Source organism: Felis catus, chromosome A1 (genome assembly GCF_018350175.1).
Source record: "Felis catus isolate Fca126 chromosome A1, F.catus_Fca126_mat1.0, whole genome shotgun sequence".
Lineage (NCBI taxonomy): Eukaryota > Metazoa > Chordata > Mammalia > Carnivora > Felidae > Felis > Felis catus.
In genome coordinates this window covers 95,176,817-95,200,834 of record NC_058368.1, presented here as the reverse complement: position 1 = coordinate 95,200,834, position 24,018 = coordinate 95,176,817, and the positions used below count along the sequence as shown (strand labels likewise).

Below are 24,018 nucleotides of genomic sequence, written 5' to 3'. Positions count from 1 at the left end.
AGCATGAAGGGAAATAGGGGAAGGGATATTATTAGTTGGATCCAGGTCTAGTTCCTCTCTTCTTGCTACAAGTGGGGAGGGGAGTGGCAGAGAAGGTAAGAGTTTTAGACATCTGTCACTCATGATACCATATTGGACTGGAACAAAGGTGATTCACAGAAAGTCCAGCCAGCCAGCTGTGTGGGTCTCCCTGGTCCTTTCATTAATGCCCATCACCATCCTCACATAAGCCAATAAAAGAAACCCATGGTTTGTATGATTGAATTTTCCCCACCTGTATTAGCTGGAATTCCCCAGAGAAACAGAAATCAGTCTACCTACCTACCTACCTACAAACCTACCTACCTATCTACCTACCTACCTACTCAAATATAGACAGAGAGCAATTATGAGGAATTAGTTTAAGAGATTAAAGAGGCTGAGAAGTCCCGAGGTCTGCCGTCTCCAAGCTGGAAACCCAGGAAAGCTGGCGGCATAATTCAATCTGAGCCGGAAGGCCTGAAAATCAGGAGACTGTTGGGGTCAATCCCAGTCCAAGGTCAAGGGAAGATGAAATGAGATGTCTCAGCTCAAGGAATGAGGAAAATAGAGGGGATGGTGGTGCTGAATTCCTTCTTCCTCCACCTTTAGTTCTATTTAGGCCATTGACAGAATGGATGCCCACTGGGGAGGGCAATCTTCTTTACTGAGACCACCAATTCAAATGCTAACCTTTTTCAGAAACACCCTCATGGCATGCTTATAAATAATGTTTAATCTGCTATCTGGGAAACCTGTAGCCCAGGCAAGTTGACAGGTACAATTAACCATCATACCGCTTACCACACTAGGACATGGTTGCACTCTATGCGAATAGCTTATAAATTGGGGTAAGGAGTGATGGGGGTGGGGCAGACTAATTGTGAAGTAAAGGCAACTCTAGGCCTCCCACAGGCAAGAAAATGTGCTGGGAGTCTAACCAAATAACAAGAAGGATGATCTGTGAGTTTCTGCTTTTCTTCATGAGTGTCTTCATGCCCATGTTTTTGCTCTACTCCCACACTGCCCTCTTGACCCATTCACCGTGGGGTTCCCAGCTGGCCTCCCCAGGGCTAGGCTTCCTATCCTTCAATGGTATTTTCAAACCTTAATTAGATATCTTCTCCTGACTGATTCTATCACATCACTCCCCTCTCAGAAACCTGATTCAGTCTACATCAAATACCTGGACATAGCATTCAAACTTCCTGTTCTCATTCCCGTCAAACTGGTCTCACTCCCACAGACAGCATGCTCGTTCCTGCCTCTCTGCCACACTCCTCTTCTCGAATACCTGACTACCTGCCCATCACTGGCTTGAACCTTCCAGTCCTTCAAAGTCAGGAAAGGCCCCCCATCTTCGTAAAAGTCAGCTGTGACCACTCAGATCCTCCCCCAGGGGATGGGCCCTTCATCAAACATCCACACTGCCATGTCAAACAAGTTTGTGAGTAATGATGTGTTTTAATACCTTTTAATCTTGTGTCCCCAGTCAGACCGTCAACTTCTGCCACTCAACTGGTCACATAGGCTCTATCGGTGTTTAACAACTGTAAGAATGAATGACTATACTTGGCCATATGACCTACACCCTTTATCTCTCATAAAACAAGTCACACAAGGCAGTACCGATATTTCAGCCCAAGTATTAGTTAAATGGTGTCCAGTCGTAGCACTTGGAAGAGTTGTGAGGTGATAACACAGGCAAACTCTTACCTTCACGGGGCAAGGCACGTAAGTAAGAAAGACAACATCTAACGTCTATATGGTCAATTGAATATTCTGGACGTATAGAGGATGGGGAGACAGTTGTCATGCGCACAGGCCACGAGAGGATGTGAGGGCAGTGGGATGGCAGGCAGAAAGCAAAAAGAGGAAAAAAAAAAACTAGATTAATAACGAAGACGAGCATGGAGACATCTGTCCACATCTCAGCTTGGATAAGGGTAAAGGCAAAGAAGGGAGGAAACAGGCACAAGACATATGTACAACCTGGGACCCCTTTAGCTCTGTCCCCCAAATAGGAGTCTGTGCCTGTTGGAGTTGCAGCAAGAAGGTGGGTGCTGGCTTGTTAACCTGTTGGTTGTAACTCCAAGGATCTGAATGGATGCTATCCAGTCACCGACTCCAGGTGTTGTGTGTGGGTTCTGGTGGTGATTCATTTGTTCATTTGCTATTTTATTAGGTGTTTACTGTTTGTTACGTTCCCTGCCAGCTGATGTTACGAACCATACAAGGCCCTGGGCTGGCCCTTCAGGTGAAAATAAAGGCTGATGAGAAGGAAGGAAAACGGTAATGTGAGAAAAGCAGGCAAGGACCCTGTGGGTGACCCTCTATGTGTCCAGAGAAGAAGGACTGATTCTGGAGGCTGCTGCTGAACTAAGAATTGGTTGGAGCCAGCTTTTAAGAATGTTAAATTGTTTGGGTTTACAGTATACATTTTTTTTTTAATTTTGCATTTCACTGTATCTGACATCAGGATAATAATAATAGCAGACATTTAAATAGCACAGGCTGTGTGCCGTGATACATTTTCAATGCTCTACAAGAGTTCATGAGTCTTTACAATGACACAATGAGGTAGATACAATTATCAGTCCTGTTTTAGCGAGGAGGAAACGGAGGCACGGGAGTTAAGGCGCTCGCCCGAGACCACAGGGTTTGCCAGGGGGGAGGCCCTAGTGTTCACGCCACGGAACTGGGCTCCAGAATCCCCTTTCATCAGCAGTAAACTTAAGGGAATATGCACACGTGTGCGTCGAATATATCCACCCCCAAACAGCTATTAAATCAAAGTGCATCTTAAAACCAAGGGCTCCTTCAGATCACAGAACCCTGCACTGCCTTGAATTGGGGTGGGAATCCTATGGGGTTTAGCAAATATTTATGTAGCTGTGGAGGATTAAGACAGAAATAAGATGTAGTCACTCCCTGTAAGGAGGTCAACGTGTAGTGGGAAACCCAGATAAGTAAACACCTCATTATGGTGCACTGTGCTAAGGGCTGTGGTACTATTTCTATTGTGTCGACAAGCTCGTGGGCTGCTAAAAACAAAAGGATTCAGTCTGTCTGCCAGGTCTAAAGAGGCCTCACAGCGCTGGTAATCACTGAGCTGAGTCTCAACAGAAGATACATTTCACTTGGGCTAGCAGAGGATTGTAAGCATTAGCAAAGACCTTCCAGGAGATAGTCCTACAGAAAGCTAATAAGGGATAATCATGAAATGGAACTGTAATAGCACCTAAATTCTGTTTTGGCCTCTCCAGTCCTTCCTCTCCAAGGTTTCTGAAGAAGGGCCCCCCGGGTGGCTCAGTAGGTTGGGTGTCCAACTTCAGCTCAGGCCATGATCTCACAGCTCGTGAGTTCGAGCCCTGTGTCGGGCTCTGTGCTGACAGCTCAGAGCCTGGAGCCTGCTTCGGATTCTGTGTCTCCCTCTCTCTACCCTCCTCAGCTCATGTTCTGTTCTCTCTCTGTCTCAAAAGTAAATAAACAAACAAATAAATAAATAAATCAGGTTTCTGAAGAGCCTAGGTGCACAAAAAAAGCCCAAGCAAGGTTAGCTAATATTTTCTTCTGAGCTTCCTGCCCGCCTCCCAACCTCAACCCCTACTATAAAGTCAGAAGCTAAGCTAGACCCGTGGAAAATGCCTTCATCTAGGTTAGGATGGTTGAAATACCCTAGAATCCCAACAGCGCAGAACCCCAACCACAGGTCTCAGCATTCTGGTTTGATGATCCAGGTGTAGCACCGGAGTCAAGACAGAGCATTTGAGCACAATGGCCTGGGCAGCATGAGAGAGAAGAGAGCCTTCCAGTGAGGAGCCTGGGTCTCTCCTGTGGCCCAAAGCACCCCCGGGCAAGTAAATGGAAACACAGGATGTGGGTAAGAGCGAGAAGCAGGCTGCTTACAGGACTGGTCCTGATCCTCAGTTCCACTCCTGCCTTGTGCGGTCCTCTGGAATTTTCATAATACATGCACTGGGACTTTATTTTTTTTTAAAGATACGGTATAATGAAATCTTTAGCCACTGGCAGTCCTTATGAGAGACTGATTTATAGCACCCGTTCCTTCATAGAGTGGAACAAGCCAGGTAAAGGGGAGCCTGAGGAACAAATGGGTCTGCATCCCCCACAACACACGGAGGCATAAAACTCCGCCATGCATGTAGGGAGCCAGTCTAATTCAGCATTGCAGAGCATCTATTCGGTGAAGAGTCAAAGAGGTGAGGTCATGTCTCCCGGTCAGTCTGTCTCCCCATTTGGAAACGAAGGAAATCATCCTGAGATCTTAGTAGGCAGCAGTTATTTCTGACACTCTAAGCATTTTTCGGTCCTAGCTGGGAGGAGACACAAGGCTTGAAGGAGGAGGGGATTTCACTGCCTAGCTCTGTGGCCTCACGCAGGTTACTGACCTCCCTAACCTCACTTTTGTGGATCGGGATGTCAACAAAATGGCGGCAGTGCCTACCTCCTAGGGTGGTTGGGATGAGCCAGTGAAAGAATGTATGTCAAGTGCCTCACGTGAAGCCTGGCACATGGAACTTGTTGGTTCTTTGTGAGGGCCTACTGTACAAGGACAGTCTCTGCCCTCAAATTCTATCAGACTGGGCATAATTACTGTTAGTTGCAGTAGGGTCAGTGCAGGAACCAGAATTCACCCCACATGTTTTCAGCAGAATGGGTTTAATACAGGAGTTGAGAGGCTGACAAATTCACTAGAAAGTGAGAGATGAGCTTCTTGGAATGAGTCCCAGAACAACCCAGAACTGGCTTAGCACAGGGCCTGCAAACGTAGAGGCCCAGCTACAGCCCTGGCAGGCGTCTGAGGCCCCTGCTGCAGCAGGAAGCAGGAGAATAGACTCAAGAGGCTGTGCTTAGAGACTGGAGATCAGATCAAGATGTGGCCACTACCCCCACTGCTTCCTGACAAGCAGGAAGCTACAAAAGACCAGAAGCCAAGGCAAGAAAGCCATGACCTTGCTGGGCAGTAAAGACAGCCAGAGTGGAAAAGAAGCCTCTGTTTCTCTTCTTAGAAATCTCCTATGAGAACTTCTATCAGTGGAGCCCAATTTATAGCTTGGAATTTTAGCTGCAAAGGAGCCTGGGAAATGTAGTTTCTAAGTAGTCAACCATGCATCAAGCCAAAACGCTAGGACTCATGACAGAAGGAACAGAATTTTGTAAACTAAAAATCTATTTCTTTCAGTACAAGATGGAGGAGAGGGTATGTGAAGGCGGAGAATAGTATCACTAAGCCCCCGAGGAAGGAAAAAGGAGTCAGCAAGAACAACGGGATGACCACCAGGAAGGAGGATAAGAAGGACCCTATGAAGAAAGCTAGAAACTGGGTACCTGACATTGTCTAACAGTGGAAATAAAGATCATTTCTGACTTTCCTATTTTCATCCTTTTGGAGAGTAAAAACTCCTAATTCCTTCTTCAGGATTCTTCTTTCCTAAGTGTCCCCAAATGCTGTTGAAAGTCTCATTAACTTGTCTATTGTTAACGAGAGCATCATTAACTGGGTCCAGAAAGAACCAGAGGCCCCTTCCTCAAAGGCCGGCTCTGCATGGAGCTGGTCCCCACGAAGTTGTACCACATCATCGGCTTAGTTCAGTTAACGCACAAAGGAGTTGTTAGTAATTACCTGCCACTAGGTTTTCTGGATTTCTCTTTTAAAATGCCATGTCTTATTATTATTATTATTATTATTATTAATCAAGGTACACTCTTTGAACCAAGATTGCTTAGAGTTGAGTAAAGAATGGCAAAAGAAAAGCAGACCATAGGTGGCAATTAGGTGTTTACAAGGAAACCTATTTTATATCTTGAAGTACAAGCCTCTGATGGCTGACGCCATTTTTCTTTGTGCCCACGGTACAGGGAAAGGCGCTAGCTCTTTACTGGTGAAAATGGGAATGGCAGAAGCAAGCAAAAAGACACTATTGTTTTCATTTTGCACTAAGGTCCCCAGACAGAAGCAGGCATTTCTCACATTTGCTTTCTCAAGGCCTTTATTGTCCCAGCTTCCTGTTAAAAATCGAGCTAGTGGGGCGCCTGGGTGGCGCAGTCGGTTGAGTGTCCGACTTCAGCCAGGTCACGATCTCTCGGTCCGGGAGTTCGAGCCCCGCGTCAGGCTCTGGGCTGATGGCTCAGAGCCTGGAGCCTGTTTCCGATTCTGTGTCTCCCTCTCTCTCTGCCCCTCCCCCGTTCATGCTCTGTCTCTCTCTGTCCCAAAAATAAATAAATGTTGAAAAAAAAAAAAAAAAAAAAAAAAAAAAAAAAAAAAAAAAAAATCGAGCTAGTGATGGCAGACCCATGCGATCCCATTAGAATACTGAAAGCAGTGTATTACAGTACCAGGCAGGAGAGTGAGGGCCAGACAATAGGTATAATAGGAAAGTATTAACCCCAAATGAAATCGACAGTAAGCTGCAAATTGCAGAGCCCGGGCTCCAGCCAACACAACGAAGACACAAGTTACCATTGATGGAGTTTCACAAGCAGGCAAGATCGGAGAGGCTGAGAACAAACAGAGAGGAGACAGAGAGGTTCAGGGACCCCAGCTTTGTTCCTGCCAGCTCTCCCAGGGAATTCACCACGTCTCTCTAATTTACATTAAGTTGGCGCTATCAGAGACAAGCATAGCCCAAACATTGAAAGAACAGTTTCGAACAGAGCTATTTGGACGAAGAATGCTGGATCCATCAAGTGGAGAAACATGCTCGGAGCCTTTAATCTTTGTGTGCATGCCCCTGTGTGCATTATCAGCCATAACATCTAATGGTGACTCCTCTCCTTGCCTGAGCAGGGGGGAGCAAGAAGAGACTGTTTTTCAAAAAAAAGAGAAGATGAACTTTCGGGACGGTTTCTTAAGGGCTTCTGGCTAGATTTCTTCCACCCTTCAGTGAATCTAAGAGGTCGTTGCCCAGAGAAAGATCAGCAGGTAAACATATAAGAATAAGGGTGAGTGATTCTTCAGCTGGGCCTTGAACATGTTCCAGCGGAAGAATTATGCTGAAATATTTCCAAATTACTAGAGAGCGTGTTTCTAAAGATGTAGACATACAACCATAGGTTCACAGCCTCTGTCCACATTAAACGTTGTCCTAGAGAAGACAGGCCATCCCTTGCACAGAGACGGATTCAAAATTCCCCATAAAGGTATTTATTCCAAGAAAACAAAAACTCACTTTCCCCACATCCTCCTGCCTGGAACAAATGGCAAACCTTCTAGAAAGAGAAGACACATCCTAATGATCTGAGGTACACAAACTTCTCAAAATCAGCCTAGATATTTTCAGCAGAGAAGATGGGTCTATTTATACACCCTTAACTGAAGTCAGGAAGTGGGAAACTGTAAGATTGTTCTCGTCAAACAAAAGACTTTTGCCTTAAGACCTATATAAATAAAATCATAAAACTTTACTGAAGAGCATAAAAGAAGATTTGGATAAATGGGGACATACCGCATTGCTGGACAAGAAGCATCGACGTGATAAAAATGTCAATTCTTCTCAAATTAATCTACAAATTTGGTGCCATCTCAAGTAAAACACCCACGGTTTCTTTCATGGAACAGACAAGGTAATGCTCTGGGTTTCTGTGGAATAGAAAGTGTCCAAAAATAATTAACAATTTTTTTAAAAAATGGTTTAAGTAAAGCTATATGAGATAGTGTGTGATTAGCACAAAAAAAGTCAATGAAAACAGCTAATCACAATAATGTACTAAATATCTCCCGTGTATGTACATGTGTGTGTGTGTGTGTGTATCTGTGTTTTGTGTGTATATATGGGAAATTACTTCCAATTAGTCAGGGGTGGGGCACCTGGGTGACTCAATGGGTTGTAAGTATCCAACTGTGGTTCAGGTCACGATCTCACAGTTTGTGAGTTCTAACCCCATGTCGGGCTGTCTGCTGTCAGCACAGAGCCTGATTCAGATCCTCTGTCCCCCTCTCTCTCTGCCCTTCCCTACTCAAGCTCATTCTCTATCTCAAAAATAAATAATTAAACTTTAAAACATCAAATTAATGGGGGAAGGAGAATAACCAATGTAAATGTAGTTTTTTACCCATCTTAGGATAGATGGGTAAGAAATATAAGGTCTATCCATACCTTCTAATACAATCCCCCCAAAACAATCAAACATTATCATAAAAGCATTAGGAGATGCAAAATCTAGAAGAAATAGAAAAGACTGACAAATATAACTGTGCAAAACAAACTTGTGATCGTAACAAAATACTGTAAAACAAAAAGACAAAGAATAGATGAGAAGAGAATATTTGGAACATGTATCAGAAAAAGGGATAATACCTCACAATCTAGAAGTAGGTACTGCAAAGCAGTAACAGAGAGCACCATAGTCAAAATGGCAGAAGGTTTGAAAGGCAACCATAGAAGAAACTGGGCAGATGGAACGGAATCTTCCTTGACTCTTCTTTCTTTTTTTTTTTTTTTAAGTTTATTTATTTATTTTGAGAGAGAGAGAGAGAGAGAACGTGAGTGGGAGAGGGGCAGAGGGGGGAGAGAGAGACAGAGAGAGACAGAATCCCAAGCAGGCTCTGCATTGTCAGCGCAGAGCCAGATATGGGGCTCAAACCCACAAACCGTAGGATCACGGCTCGAGTCAAAATGAAGAGTCGGATGCTCCACCTGCTAATCCACCCAGGTGTCCCTCCCTTGACACTTCTCTGTCACCTAGCCCTACATGCAATACATGACCAGTTCTTTTCTCTCCAGTTCCACTGCCAGTACCCTAGTTCCGGGTCATCTCTCTCTCCCTTCTACCCTGACAGCCTCCCAACTGAACCCCCTGGCAACTAGTGAGTCCTCCACACTGAAACCAGGCAGAGCCCGATGAAACACATCACCTCCATGCCTGAATCACTGCTTCCATTACTCTTGGGGGTGAGAACCGAGTCTCAGCAGGGTCTACAAGGCCCTACAAAGTCTGGCTCTTACCAGCCACTCTGAGCTTGTCTCCCATGGTGACAGATTTACTGTCTGGATGTTAGCCTTGTTTATTTTTCTCAAATGCATGTACCTCCTCCTATCATGAAGCCTTTTACCAAGCAGCTTCCTCTACCTAAAAAGCTCAGCTGTCCTGGACCCTCTTTTCCCCTCACGCCTGTAGAGGCCAAGGGCAGGCCACTCCTGCATTGAACACAGTTTTGAGTTAAAGGCAATTAGAGCCCAGGGGATTCAAGAAGGGCTCTTTACTGCTCCCCCCTGCACCCCCCCCCCCCAAAGGCCTAAATTTACACGGGAAAGGAGAGCTTATACCAGGAAGACAACTATCAACAAAAGATTCCTCTCTACCTGAGAGACTACCTGCTTCATAAGGCAACCTTTATTTTGCAAGCATCTCCTCTCACATTCTTGCTGACGTATCCTCAGACCTCACCCCTCTCCTTGGCTCAGGATGGCCTCTAAGCCTCGTGGAATTTTGTGTCTGTGTAAACCCCCCCTTATGTACGAAACCAAATTTGATTTTCTGTCAACTCGTCTCCTATCAGTCTGATTCTTAGTCCAGCTAGATGGACCCCAAAGGGGAAAGGAAATCCTTGCTCCTTGACATCCCTATCTTTTCAAGGCACCATCTATCTTCTTCCTGAAAATCTCAATTCAGTGTCATCGGTTCTTCCAGAAAACCTTCCCTGGCATCTTGGATTAAGCCCTTGTCCCCAGCATAAAGTCTTATAATACGTACCTCTCCTTCATGGATGGCATTTGCCACATTTGTAATGTTACAGGTTTCTTTAATTAATCTCTCTCTCCTGCACTAGGCTGTTAGGCTCCCCAAGAAGAGGGACCGTGTCGGTTTTTGGTCACCACGGTATCCCACTGCCTGGAACATAATAGATGCTCAATATATAATGTTATGAACAAGTGGATTTTTAATAAAAATGCATATATGTATACTTATATATACATAAATTTATGTATACGTATAATTATATATATTTGTATCTATCATTCATATTTATATGTCAGATGGAAAGTGCTGGAAAGAGCACAGACACTCAGTGTTAGCAGAATTTTTCACTGGGGATTTTTGGAGATTTTTACTCAATTTCACATTTTAACAGTGAGTATCAATTTCATTGGGAAGCTAAAAAAATGAAGTTATTACCATTCGGAGGAAAATACTCAAAGGTAAAAATTAAAGCTATGTAGCAGCTGGGAAATTTAAAAAATGATCAGATTTGAGATGATGATTCTGTATTCCTTTGTTGTTTTTCTGTTTTGTTGTGTTTTTGTTTTTGTGTTTTTTTTTTTTTTATGTGAGTTGGCCAAAAGCCACTGCCCAGGCCACCCACTCACCTACAGCTGCAGGATTTTCAAGTCACCTCACAGTTTACTACTGCAGGTTAACTTCTCTTGTCACCTCAGTTTTTTTACCCTTATCTGTTGTTGTTGTTGTTGCTTTACTATTGTTATTAGTTTTCTTTCTTTCTTTTTCTTTCTTTCTTTCTTTCTTTTTCTTTCTTTCTCTCCTCTTTCTTTTCTTTCTTGCTTTCTTTCTTCTTTCTCTCTTTCTGTCTTTCTGTCTTTCTTTCTTCCTTTCTTTCATTCAGCAAAGCTCATTTTAATTGCTCACTGCAAATACCACCTACTTACCTGGCAACACAGACTGTCCTCTGCCTGTTTGAAAAAAGCGAACCTAATTAGCAACAATGCTAAGAAGAAACTAGAAACAAGAGGGTGGAGGAGGCAATGGAAAGAATAATTGAGAAAAAGTATTTTAAACAGTTTAGAGCAGGGCCCCCAAAAGGCCAAGGTGGCCCTGAGTTTTGAGCGATTGTCGGGCTTCTTAAAGGTGAGGCTTCTCAAATAATTACGGTAGTGGAGCCGGAAAAGGTGTTAATTGACTTGGGGACTCAGGCGGCTTTTCACTTTGCATAATTTACTCCGAGGAAATGAAAGACAGTTGTGGGTTATCCCATATGAGTCCATCACTACAGTAACCCAGGAAGGGACTAGCGTTGTGACAAAAGAAAGTTAATGAAACGAGGATTTTTGATTAAAAGTTTTAGATTCTGGCCTCAGCATTTGTAGGATTTCATTCCCCTTGCAGCGCTGAAAACGATCATGCCCTCTACCACATTTTAACAAAATGAAAGCCATGTACCAATTTTAAATCTTGGAGACCCTTAGCAACCCAGGCATTTGCTCTGATTTTTATAGCTATTATGAAATTATTGCAAATCTCACCTTAAAAAATTAATAAGTGACACTCCGTGAGCATAATTACATTGTTCATCTTTCCATAATCCATAATTCCTCTGCGTGTAATAACATGCGATCGGTCCTTCTGTAACCCAGCTGCTTCACATAATTGCTTGCTGTCCTACTGAGAAAAACTTTTAATAAACGACACATTAAGCAAAATTGCGCAACTCTATTCTCTTAGCTACAAAATCAGAAATGGTTTTTCCCCCAGAATTGAATCCTATGATTCTTTCTCCCTTTTCACAATAGCATTGGTGGGTTGGGGAGGAGTGGGGATTCGAATATTTCAATTAGAACCCCCACAGTTCTCCAGGAATACTACCAGGATTTTGCGACTAATTGAAGAAATAGATAACACGTGTCTTTCCTGCAGCGGCTCTTATTTCCTTAATGGACATTTTTTCAGCAACTTTAAGACATGTTTCCCTTTTGAAATACAACATCACATAATGGGCCCCATCTGGAATGGAATGTGCACAAACTAAGAAATGGGGGAAGAAAATCTTTTTTCCTTCTTTCTTTTTCTTTGGGTCTTTATCTAGGGTAATTGCAATTAGCTACTGTACTATCTATATATGTTACCATGATAGAAAATGAGCAAAGCTTTTCAATGACTAGGAACTCCAAATCTTGAAGAGGCTGATATCCAAGGAAAAAAAAAAAAACATCTTGTGAATTTTGTTTTTCCAGAAGGAACAGTTTTGTTTTCTATTTAGCTCTATATTACCTTCATTACTGATAGACTGGCTTTTTTTTTTTTAATATCCATTTGGAATAACATCTGAACTTTCTAACCCCCTTCTTCAAATTTGGATGAATTCTGTGGTGAATGAATCTTTTCTTTCAGTCAAAAAAACATGGAAAATTTCATGAGGAAAAGTATCCTCTGAAATCTTATCCTAGTGTTGGGGTAAATGAAGACTTGGACAAAGCAGAAGGATTTAAGACCTAGAGACAGAAAAATATTAAATCAGAGCTGCTGACTCCCTTCATTCTGTAATGATTTCCTAGGTCTGCCATGAGAATTGCAGGTATAATTTAAAACACCAAATACCCTGTAGTGCGTGAAAGCCAAGGCCCAACCCTGGAAGTATGGACCAAAGATGACATTTGGGAGGAAGCAACAGACAAATATAAGATGAGGGGGTCATTCTCTTGAGAGCAAAATCAGAGAGGGATTCCTAGTCTTGTGTGGAAAAGGGCCCTAAATTTCAAGTCATGGCAGTGGGATAAAATATTAGGTGGTTAAGGGACAACTGGGAGGCTCAGTCTTCAGCCCAGGTCATGCTCTCCCAGCCCATGAGTTCAAGTCCCGCGTTGGGCTCTGTGATGACGGCCCAGAGCCTGGAGCCTGCTTCGCATTCTGTGTCTCCCTCTCTCTCTGCCCCTCCCCTGCCTGTGCTCTCTCTCTCTCAAAATAAATAAACATTGAAAAAAAATTAAAGAAAAATATTAGGTGGGTTAAGTGATATCCCAGCTTTGGCAGATACTGACAGTTAGGATGGCATTGGTGGCCACATTAACACAATTTTGTTCTTGCTCTGCCTTTCTCTGCCATCCGTGGTAAAAACCATGGGACCAATCCTGGAGACGTGTTTCAGGATAAGGCAGTGAGTCCAACCCCTTCCTTTAGTTCTGTTGTACGACATGGTTCCAGATCAACAGCTGTACATCCTGTTTGGGCAGAGTTTTCTCCACCCCTCCCCCAGAAATTAAGGTAAGGTATGCTACCTGGCAAATGAAGAAGAGAGCAGGGGTTAGTTCTAATTAGTTCTAATCAAAGCATTGGGTTTTGAATTCTCCTTGTCATTCTATCTGAAGGCCTTTACAAACCCAACAATCATCTATGACGGCCAGAATAAGAAGCCTTCTCATTCTCCTCCAGCCTTTCTATCGAATAGTCTTGGGCTGCTGATTGCTCAAATGCAGATCCTATGACAGTGTCTGTGCATGGAAATCACAAGCGTCCTCCAAGAGAAAACAATGAGTGCAAGGCTCAAGAAGCATTAAAAGGAAACTACCTGTATTTTCAGACCTCAAAGGAGTGCATATCTTTGGAAGATAATGACATCTTGGACACAAAAATCACTACTTTACAATAGAAATCTCTAATATTCAATCTGCCTCTGTCAACATATGTTTAGGGCCAACGCATGCTGCTTATTTCATTAAATCACCATGAATCTGGGATTGGAATCGTTACACTATTACAGTGCTGTGCCTTCCTCTAAAGCATTATGTTCCCCTTAAGTGTTTACTTTCATTCTTTATCCCAGCCCTCTATCCTATTTCCCCTCTCTCTGGCAATTATCCATGACAGTAAGAATTGTCTGCTGGTGCCATTTTGTAATCCAGGAATACGGGAGCTCATACAAAAGTTTTACAGTTAACTTTGGGGAATGAGATCAAAGACTCCACCATAACACTCTATGATTGAACAATTATCTACAAAAAAAAAAAAAAAAACACAAACGTAATAACTGTTACATGGAAGGCATAGCAAGTCAAAATCCCTCCATTTGTGCATGGCTGCGATCCTCCTGACGTGTTATCCATCTAACAGCCATAACCTGCAGCCCAGAATAATACCTTCCCCAACTCCAAAACGTGGTAGATCCCAAGGGATTCCTCCGGAGTCACAGACATACCCTCAGGGTGACATCCCAAGTCAGTGAAACTCAAGTTCCCAGTTAAGAGAGGTGACCACAGGTAAAAGTAATGTTCCAGAATTCATCTTTCAGGAACGGTAAATCTAGAACCTGTGTAATTAACATTTTGCAAATGTTTCCCTCAAGGAGAAAAAAAAAAATTAGATAAACGCTCCATAAATTTTCATAGCGAAAAAGGGCGACATTCTGACTGCAGCCCACCCACCGCATAAACAACTGACAGAATGGGCACCATTGGCGAGCCCCTCTGAGGCTTGATTAAAGGCTCACTGCACTTTTCCTAAAAATCTCCGTGTTATCACACACTCTCTGGCAAACCCTGAACCCTGTCATTACCCTCGGCTCAACAACACTCAGAAACCTTGGTCCCCAGGGATGTTGCCATGTTTCACAAAGGGCCGCATTGTGTCTCTAATTCCTACTCTCCTCGCGGTTCATTTTATATGCTCTGCATGTGTGTTTGCATTTTCAGAACATGACTCATACCTTTTACATTCCTCTGCAACCCTACCAATGGAGAAAAGGAGTGATGGGTTGGCTGATTGGAAGTGAAAGGAGGTGTCCTTCTCTCCCTGGACAGTATGACTTTTTAAAGGATGCACTAAGTGACTTCCCGGCTCACCAAGATCAATGCGATGTGACATCTGAGAAGGGACAGGAGTAGTGGGTGTTCTCCTTATGTTATTTTTAGACAGCTCATTTCTTCCACTGACAGAAATAAAGCTTTTTTTTCTCCCCCGTCTTTCTCTCAATAGAATAACAGAGCAACATGGAATGAGTCTAGCTCCGTTAGCTCTCCCACACAATTGCATCTAACCGAAAGATTTCTCTAAGCCACCTATTTAGCGTCATAGTCAAAACACATTGAACATGATTCTGTTATCAGTGTTCGGCCCTGAGAGGCTGCGGAATTTTTAAGGAATATGTAAATTTTTCACACTTTTGTCAGGAAGTGAAGACGATTTTTTCTCTGGATCCAGTTGGAAACCCTCTTCATTATTTGAAAGAGTGCCTTCTGGAAGAGGAGGAGCCTCGCCCAGGGAATTGGGGGTGGTGGGAGGACGCTGCCCTGCTTGAGACGAGGAAATGAAATCTGTTCTTTGGCTCCCTTAATGGTGAGGGACGAGGGATGTGGGAAACGAGAAGGGTCAGGGAGAAGAGTCAGCTTTTGGAAAGAGGCTCTCAATCTCTCCTGGAAAGGAGCGGTCACTCAAGATGTGTCCGGAACGGAGTACTATCTTCACTGTTGCCGAACAAACGGAGTCCCACCTGCACACCCAGTGCACTCTCCCCCATTCCTACATGATCGACCTCATGTTTGGGATGGAAAATGGGGACTGCTGGGATCAGAGAGGCTGAGTTTCTCTGTGCTGTCTCTCTAGGTCACACGGTAACGAGTCTGCCTGTCGGCCGCAGAAACCCCAAGACAGAAACGAGAAAAACTTGTGTAACCATCAGAAACCTGGGGAACTTGTAGAAATCCTGCAGAGACTTGGGGTGCTCAGAGACCCAGGTAATCTGACTCAGATCTATAAGAGCAGAGAGGTTCCAGCTACCTCTGGATTACACTTTTCCCCTCTCGGTATTTACACATTTTTATATTTCGTAGGAGTATGTCCCGCACACACGTAGGTTTGGGTCTGTCCATGCACGTGTGTGTGAGAGAGAACATTTACAGCAGGATCTGACCCAAGACGGGGAGCTCACTGCTCTTTTCCATTCTTCTTTTTTCCCTAAGAGCGTGGTTAGTTTGAGACAAATCTGTTAAAAACTTGGGTGAAAACCCTGGGGCCTACAGAGAAAACTTGGCTTGTCATTGAACATTCCAATTGTCCTGGGGTGGAAGGCTCTGACATCATTGGAATCATAATGCTTTTTTGTTCTTTTATTCTTTTATTCTTTGGACTTACGTCTTTTATACTTTTCAAAGGACTTTCATATCCTTTATGTCATCTCACACTGACGACATCCCTGCAGGGTGGAAGGACAGGTATTATTATAATAACTCAGCCACTCTTCCAACAACAGTCATCATTCATGACTGAGGCCCCAGAGCCCACAGCAGGAAAAGCAACCGAATCACTTTATGGCCTCCCGATCCCCACCCAGCAAGGTCCTCTGAGGCCGACTGTGTGACCAGGCTTCGCAAGTGGCCGAAGGAAAGAGTCCCGATCAAAGGGCAGCCTGCCTGATGGTCAGATGCCAACAGGTCTGCCTGGTAGGAGCTGGGTGGGTTGGGGAGAGAGATGCTCTCCTGTACGATGACTTGTCTTCTTTTGAGTCTATTAGAGCACGTGAGTTAGAGGCATGGGGTGGGGGTGGGGGGCTCGCCAGCGTGTTTGCTGCCTTCCTTCAGTCTGGGAGATAGAATGCAATGGACAGGATGGGAAAGAACATTCCCTCTTTTTTCGTTTAGAGCTCTTTCTTTGGTAAAGCAGCAAGAAAGCAAAACTCTCTAGATTTCGAGGAAAGATGCATAATGTTCTTTTCTTTTGTCCTTTCCCAGCCAGCGATGAACATGCTTCTGTAGAGCAAATGGCTGGACTATTTCATGGCCCCAGTGAGTCATTTTATGTTCTTCAGGAACTTCTGTGTTCACAGCATGAATTTAAAAACAATGCGCAGGGGACACCTGGGCGGCTCAGCCGCTTGAGAGTCTGACCCTTGATTTCGGCTCAGGTCACGATCCCAGGGTCATGGGATGGGTCCCCACGTTGGGCTCTGTACTCAGCGTGGAGCCCGCTCGAGATTCTCTTTCTTCCCCTCTGTCGCTCTCCCCCGCTTCTGTGTGCGCTCTCTCTCTCTCTCTCTCTCTCTCAAAATAAAATAAAATAAACCATAAATAAGTAAGTTAACTAATTGCAAAAATAAAAATGTGTAAAGTTATCAACCTAGCACCTGCTACAGAGCAACAGTTCAGTGTCATCTGTTGCTATAATGATATGCATAATTATATATATACATATGTATGTGTGTGCGTGTGTGTGTATATATACATATACATATATATATATATATATATATATAAAATTTACTCTCTGCAACAGAGTAAAGGTTGGTATGTCTCTTGAAGCGGCGGGAGGTGCCACATAGTACTTCCGTGCCTAGGCGTGCCTAGATAAGGCTCATAATTTGAAATTGGCAAAACCAGCGTCCTATCTGTCCAGGAACTGGGGTGAGCCCAGCCCGCATGGAGAGGCCACTGGGTGTAAGATTACCACCAGCTCTGCTGGACCCACTAACGCAGGGGGAGCACACCTGCAAGCAGACACCATTACTTGGCACTAACACGAGAAACCCTTCATTAGGGGCAGGGAAGCAGTGTGACCGACTCGAACAGGCCTATTCACATTTGTTGGATCATCCCCCACACAATTCCAAAGGCAAGAGCCTGCAGCCATTTTTAAATGTATCCATTTCACAGCCAAGCGAAAATGTTTCTGTACCAAGAATAATCTTACATTAAATTTCTCTTTTTTTTTTTTTCCAGCAGCCTAAATTTAACCAGGGGGAATTCTTTTTTTAGACGCTATTCTATTCAACCTTTAAAAACGAAGGATCCAAATTTAATGTGAAATCTGCATTTCATCAAAGATGGGACACCGCGTCCTTGGCTTAATTATTCTTTGGAAATCGAACATCTTTACTACTACATGCTTAACAGGTAGAAGGAAAAACAAACTGCAGACGATGTGATTCAGGCCTGAGGGACTGGAGGCACTGATTCCATCCACACTGATATCGCATGGGGAACCCCCTTTGCACTGATAATACTCACATGCTGAACTAGCACACGGTATAATAGTCAGTGATAATGTCGCTCGATGTCTACCCTTAGAAAGAGAATTTAGAGCATGAATCAGTAGAATAATAACACTCCCCAATTACATGACACTTTGCTTTATAACCCCCCCCCATAATATGGATCTCTCCATTTTATTCTTTTATTAGCCCCTGGAGGGGAGAGTCACCAGGGCTCAGGGAAGAGAGATTACTGTAGGTGGTGAAGTCAAGATTTGCATCTTACCCTTCTAGAGCACTTCTCTTTCCGTGGTGCAGCTTCCTGATGAACACTGAGAGTTTTGTGAATGGGGGGGGAGGAGGTGTAGTAACTGTACCTCGGGAAACAGCTTCGTGAAAAAACAGAGGAAGAACTGAGGGATGAAAGTCAAACTCAGCCGGAGCCTTGATTATGCTTTTGAGGCCTCAGGGTGACCTGGGACAAGTGCCTTAAATATCCACTGCCTCTGGTTTTCATCTCGCAGGAGGGAATGTTAATTCTAGTTCTTTCCACCTCATCAAGTTTTTAAGTAAAGAAGGAGCTAATGAATATGAAACTGTTTTAAAAGGTATTAACTCTTTTCAAAATGTAGGCACTGGGAGATGATTTTTGAAATAAAGTATATTGCTAGTTAACAGAAGCACTTGGATAGAATGAATGTACTCAAGGCCTAGGAGGTCCAATCTACTCCTGGCCATTTAGATGCCTCCAGAAACCAGTGATGGAGCGGGCACCCGTCTCTGTGCCGTTTCACTTGCATTTCTCTTTTGATGCTAAAAGGTAGAGATTTACCTTGGGAAACTCCTCCCTCTGGATCCAGACAAGAAGGGAGCTTCATCAAGGAATCCACCCTCCCTGGGCACGGGCACGCTGCACAGAAATCGGAGATTGAGCAGAAGGTTATGGTACCTAAGAAGGGTTGGTGCCCATCAGCCTGCAGTGGAGGCTCAGAAGAGGCCTCCCTGCCTCCAGTCTTCAGACAGTTCCTTACTCCTCTGCCTGCCCTGTCTGGTTTCTCAGCCTTCCTTTTGATTCTGGAAATTCTCCCACACCCTTGTAGGAAATCCCATCCATGCCCTCTTAGGGGTTGTTTTACACCACTGAGTCTAAGAGGGGCTTGCCAGGTCACCATAGTTATCAGGACAGAAGATTTCTTGAAAGAGGGACTATTAGAACCCCATCAATGTTTAGACACGAACAACCTGTTGTTTGAGTTGGCCAGGGTTAGTCCCAGCAACTTGCAAAGAAAACACCCTAATGGTGAAAGCTGCAACACTAACAGATCGTTGCAGCCAGAGGAAGGACAGAAGAGTGACGATCAAGAAAATCAAACCATTTGGTCACCTAGGAATCTACTGCGGAACAAAAGGCAGGCAAGTCAGGTAAAAGACCCACTAATACGTCTACAACCACCATTCTTGAAAAAGTCTCCTTTTTTCTTCCTTTGCCAAGTCCATAAAAGTTTAAAAGATCAAAATAAAAATATTACGGTTATGACAAAAATTAGTTTCAAACTAAATTACACTATACGTCTGTGTGTGTGTTCTAAAAAATTTTTTGTGTGGCCACGTAAAGAGTACTGTTTAGTGCTATTAGTTTTATAAGAAATGTACTAGTAACTCTGCTAAGGAAGTTGTCAACTTTTTGTTTTTTTTAACTTTTTTAAAAAATATTTATTTTTGGCAGAGAGAGAGAGACACACACAGAGCATGAGCAGGGGAGGGGCAGAGAGAGAGGGAGACACAGAATCTGAAGTAGGCTCCACGCTCTGAGCTGCCAACACAGAGCCCGACACAGGGCTCGAACTCACAGACTGCGAGATCATGACCTGAGCCGAAGTCGGACGCTCAACCGACTGAGCCACCCAGGCAGCGTCCGACTTCGGCTCAGGTCATGATCTCACGGGTCCTGAGTTCGAGCCCTGCATCGGACAGCTCGGGGCCTGGAGACTGCTTTGGATTCTGGGTCTCCCTCTCTCTGCCCCTTGCTCCACTTGCTCTCTGTCTCTCTCTCAAAAATACAATATTAAAAAAGGAAGGAAGGAAGGAAGGAAGGAAGGAAGGAAGGAAGGAAGGAAGGAAGGAAGGAAGTTAACTCTCTTCAAGACTCGGTTCTGCTAAAGTGTATTTGATGGTACGGGGTCATCACAGAATGAAGTAGCAAGGAAGAACCGCTTTCCAAAACCTTCGAAATGTCCTGGAATCAGATAAATAAATATCTAGAGATACTTCCACAAGACTGTTCAACAGCCAGAACATCAAACGTGAAAGGGAAATTCAACAGGTTCCCTGCACAATAAAATCACCACCCTCATTTAGTATCACACAGTCCTCACACCTAAACATTGACATATTCCCCCTTTCAAGAAATCTTCTGTTCTGATAATTACTGCAACCTGGCAAGCCCCTCTTAGACTCAGTGGTGTAAAACAACCATTTTCTAATGTTCCCAAATTCCGTGGGTCGGGAATTTGGAGTGTAGCGAGGACGGCTTGACTCTGCTCCGGGATGTCTGATGATGCCCAAGCTGGGAAGCCATGGTCATGGGGGCGAGAATCGTGTGAAGGTGCCTTCCCTCACACGTCCACCGAGAATGCTGGCTGTCAGCCAGGACCTCAGCTGGGAATGTCAACCAAAGCATACACGAGTAGGCTTTCCATGTGGCCTGGGCTTTCTCGCAGCCTCAGGGCAACTGGACTTCTCACGTGTTGGCTCAGGACTTTTTCCATGATATCCCAGCCAACAGGGTGGGAACTCAATCTCATTTTCTGGGCTAGCCTCTGAAGTTACACGGCACATTTCTGCTGGGCCCAAATGAGTGACAAGCCCATTTAAGAGAAGAACACACCAACTTCCACTCTGAATGGGAAGAGTAACAAAGTCTCCTGATAAAAGACCAGGTGGGATGGGAGAGATTGTGTGGCCACCCTTGGAAGATACAATCTGTCACATCATCAGGGATCTCTTCTTTCCAGCTAGAAATAAGCTCTCCTTCTGTAAATTCTCACAACGCCCTATTTTCGAACTGAGGCTTACAGATTTCCATCTTACACTGCAATTACCATGGAACATGGGCCATCTTCACCATTCAATGAGCTCCTAGGGTTTTCTTTCCTTTTTTTGGATCTTCACGGTACCTTACAGAGCTCCTGGCACTTAGGAAATGCTCAATAAGGTTTACTGAAGAAATGTGGGTTTTTTTTTTTTAACCGGTTTCAGATGGGACTACAGCTGACCCTTGAACAGCACAGCGTTGGGATGCCAAGCCCTGGCGCGATGCAGGTGAAAATTCACATAGAAATCCTGACTCCCCCAAAACTTTACTAATAGCTTTCAACTGACCAAAAGCCTTATAGATAACATAAAGCGTGGATCAATACGTATCTTGCATGTGATACATATTATATACTGAGATCTTACCAATAATTCCCAATTTTGTGTTACTTTTTAGAGTATTTCTAGGCTATGTGCTTCACCTGGGAGTTTTTTCAAATTGTGGCAAAATCTCCCCCAAATTTCCCAATATATTTATTGAAAAACACCCGCATGTAAGTGGACTCACACTGTGAGTTCAAGGGCCAACTGTATTAGCTACCTAGGAGACACTCACAAGTGCTTTTGGAAAGAAGGGAGGGATGAAGGAAGGGAGAGCAGGAGGGAGGGAAAGGAGTGGGGGTAGGGGAAGACGATGCAAGGCAAACAGGCAGGCATAACTGTTTGAAGTGAATCGTTCATTCTGGAAACATTTACATCGCTGCATTTAAAATTTTCTCCGGAGGACGAAAGATCCAGTTCTCCACCTTTCATGTACACAGCTAAAGATCCCTAGGGAAAAACACACAACCACGCTGACAGGTGTCATTTCAAACCCAGGACCGTGAACATCAAGGAGGCACTTGTGCCGTGCTTCCCTAACCCATTCATGTCCCTCCCTTCCCTCACAGGTGTTGATTTCATACCTTCTCCTCTCGTCTCAACCTTCAACATCTTCTCCAACATCTTTGTTTTCGGTCAATGACCTCCTTCCTTCTGTGAACAACAAAACGATGCAAAGGGAGAGCTGCAGAGACCCTTCCCCTCTCATCGTCCAGCCGGGCCTCCATGCAGAGGCCCTCTGTCTTCCCACCGCTGCCATACATGGACCATCTATGCCCCATTCCAAAGCCAGTCCCGCTGCTCTAATGCTGGACTCTAGTCCCACCTACCATGATGCTCCCAGAAGTCCCACCCCCGTCCCCCTGCACCAACAATGTCAGTCGTTGTGTCAATATGCTGGTATTTCTCCCTTCTTAAAAAGATATCTCTCGGGGCGCCTGGGTGGTGCAGTCAGTTAAGCGTCCGACTTCAGCCAGTTCACGATCTCGCGGTCCGTGAGTTCGAGCCCCGAGTCAGGCTCTGGGCTGATGGCTCAGAGCCTGGAGCCTGTTTCCGATTCTGTGTCTCCCTCTCTCTCTGCCCCTCCCCCGTTCATGCTCTGTCTCTCTCTGTCCTAAAAATAAATAAACGTTGAAAAAAAAAAAAAGATATCTCTCTTCACCATAATTCACCAACGGCCCATTTGTTTTCTGTCCTTCATAAAAAAAAAAAAAAGTAATTGAAAGTTGTTTATACTTATTGTTTTATCTACATCTTCTCAAAGTGTCTCTTAAACTCACCCCAATCAGATTTTCACCCCTACCACAAAATGTTCTTGTCAAGGTCACCCTTGGACCATCTCAGGACCAAATCCAATTTCCAATCCCCAGTCCCCATATTGCTTGACCCATCGGCAGCATCCGATGCATATCCGTAATTGACTTGGTTTCCAAAACACTGTATTTCCCCCTCCCCCCAGCTACCTCCCCCACTCTCCTTCTGTATCTCCTTTCTTGGTTCCTTCTCCTCTTCTTCTTTGCATTTAATGTTTGGAGCTCGAAGCTTAGACCTTGAATTCTTCTCCATCTCCCCTTGTTACCTTGTCCAGTTTCTAGTAGCAAAGCTTTAAATTACCATCTCTACGTGGGAAAGAGCTCCCAGAATTTATCTCCGCCCACAACTCTAGTCCAAACTCCAGGCTCAACATCTCTGCTTTAGATGTCTAGGAGGTAGCTTGTACTTAACGTGCCCAGTAGTGCTCGTGTAGTCTCTCCCACCTCAGTTGATGGTAAACTCCAATCTTGAAAATGCTTACACCAAAAACACTGCAGTCATTCTTGCATTCTCTTACATTTTATATCCATTATATCGGGAAGTCCTGTATCCAGACTGTGACCACTTCTCTCCACTGTTTCAAGCTACTACCATCCCTTGGCTATTGGAATTGCCTCCTAACTGGTCTCCTCCCCCCCCCCCCCCACAGCTCCTGCCTCCCTACTGTCTGTTAGCAACAGTGCAACCAACATGGTTAGTTAAAATATCAGTCATATCCTGTCTCTCCTCTGGTTAAAGCCCTGCAACACCTCCCCATTTCAATCAGAGGGAAAGCTAGAGTCTAAACAATGACCAACAAGCCACTACATGGCCCGACACCTGGTTACTTCTCTGACTTCACCTTTTATTGTTCCCCGCCTCCTCCACTGGTCTTGTTCTTTACTTTGAATGTTCCAGGCATGATCCCACATTAGGTCTTTGCCTTGGCTCGTCCCTCTTTGTGGACTGCTCTTCTTTGGAATATGTGAATGGCTTATTCCCTTATTGCCTACAAATCTTTATTCAAATGCCATCTTTTTTGTGAGTCTACCCTGAACACTCATTTCAACCTTCAGTGACCTGCCCCTGGGCATTCCCAATCTCTCTTACCCTGCTCTGTTTCTTTGGTATCATTTATCATTGTCTAACAGACTATTTAATTTCCCCATTTATTATTTATCATGTCTACTGTTTGTTCTGTATCACTCCCTGCTAGAACATAAGCCTCAGAAGAGCAGAGCCTTTTGTCTGTTTTGTTCACAGACGTGTCGTGAGCCCCTAGAGTACTGCTTGGCACATAGTAGGTGCTCAATGAATAATTTTTGAAAGAATAGTGTGAAGACAAAAATCTGTGCAGAAATGGAGTAGAAGAGAGGCACCTGGGTGGCTCAGTCACCCAGAGTGTCTGACTCTTGATTTGGGCTCAGATCATGATCCCAGGGTCATGGGATTGAGTCCTGCATCAGGTTCTGCGCTCTCTCTCTCTCTCTCTCTCTCTCTCTCTCTCTCCCCCCTCCTCCCTCTCCCTCTCCCCCCTCCCTTCCTCCCTCCCTCAAAAAAAAAAAAAAAAAGAAAAAGAAAAAAGAAAAGAAAAGAAAAGAAAAGAAAAGAAAAGAAAAGAAAAGAAAAGAAAAAGAGAGTAG

General features: G+C 44.3%; 2 long non-coding RNA genes across 8 annotated transcripts in view; both read right to left on the bottom strand.

Moving 5' to 3' along the window:
- LOC109499875 overlaps positions 1-15,829 on the bottom strand; it is a 77,240-nt gene extending 61,411 nt beyond the window's left edge. For both annotated transcript variants that reach the window (XR_006598034.1, XR_006598039.1), the window contains exons 1-3: positions 11,241-15,829; positions 9,736-9,873; positions 7,488-7,621 (exon numbers count right to left, since the gene is read on the bottom strand). This is a non-coding gene — a long non-coding RNA (uncharacterized LOC109499875). The remainder of the gene's footprint in view (positions 1-7,487; positions 7,622-9,735; positions 9,874-11,240) is intronic.
- A 1,109-nt stretch (positions 15,830-16,938) lies between these two features.
- Positions 16,939-24,018, bottom strand: part of LOC111560530 — a 75,408-nt gene continuing 68,328 nt past the window's right edge. For 2 of the 6 annotated variants that reach the window (XR_006598009.1, XR_006598018.1), the window contains 2 exons: positions 21,667-21,736; positions 16,939-18,578 (listed from right to left, as the gene is read on the bottom strand). This is a non-coding gene — a long non-coding RNA (uncharacterized LOC111560530). Of the gene's footprint in view, positions 18,579-21,218; positions 21,533-21,666; positions 21,737-24,018 lie in introns of those variants that run through there. The other 4 variants (XR_006598020.1, XR_006598015.1, XR_006598017.1 and 1 more) reach the window with 4 other exon arrangements.